This window comes from Etheostoma spectabile, chromosome 14 (genome assembly GCF_008692095.1).
Source record: "Etheostoma spectabile isolate EspeVRDwgs_2016 chromosome 14, UIUC_Espe_1.0, whole genome shotgun sequence".
Classification (NCBI taxonomy): Eukaryota; Metazoa; Chordata; class Actinopteri; order Perciformes; family Percidae; genus Etheostoma; species Etheostoma spectabile.
The window spans coordinates 12,800,955-12,801,501 of NC_045746.1; the positions used below are offsets into that span (position 1 = coordinate 12,800,955).

General features: G+C 43.9%; 1 protein-coding gene and 1 long non-coding RNA gene across 2 annotated transcripts in view; both read left to right on the forward strand.

The window, feature by feature from the left end:
- Positions 1–547, forward strand: part of LOC116702009 (coagulation factor XI-like) — a 52,104-nt gene that overhangs the window by 40,546 nt on the left and 11,011 nt on the right.
- The window catches only part of LOC116702206 (uncharacterized), a 10,615-nt gene that overhangs the window by 1,308 nt on the left and 8,760 nt on the right, over positions 1–547 (forward strand). The window lies entirely within an intron of this gene.

Below are 547 nucleotides of genomic sequence, written 5' to 3' on the forward strand. Positions count from 1 at the left end.
TTCAAAACTGAGAAGATGGGAACACATTTGATTTTGTTGGGTCTGCTGTTCATATACAGTCTCTCTTTTGGTCAAGGTATTACATGCAGTATGTAGAAATTGTAATTCTACCACTTAGATGTTGTAAAATGTAATGTAAATGTACTTTATTTATATAGCACTTCTCCAGTCTTAACAACTGCTCAAAGCACTTTTATATCTACAGGATACATTCATACACTGTGGCCGGGGCTGCCGTACAAGGTGCCACCTGCTCATCAGATAAACATTCATACACATTCACACTCCGATGCGCAGCACCGGGGGCAACTTGGGGTTCGGTGTCTTGCCCAAGGACACTTCGACAATGACTGCAGGGGCGGGGATCGAACCACCAACCTTCCGATTGGCAGGCAACTGCTCTACCACTGAGCCACAGCCACAATGTAGATGTAAATTTTGTGTGTGTATGTGCGCGTGTCCTTTTTCCATTTCTTCAGATTGTAATCCACCGCTTCAGGAGAATGTGGATTTCCCAGGACATGACATAACAATTCTCTTCTCTCCT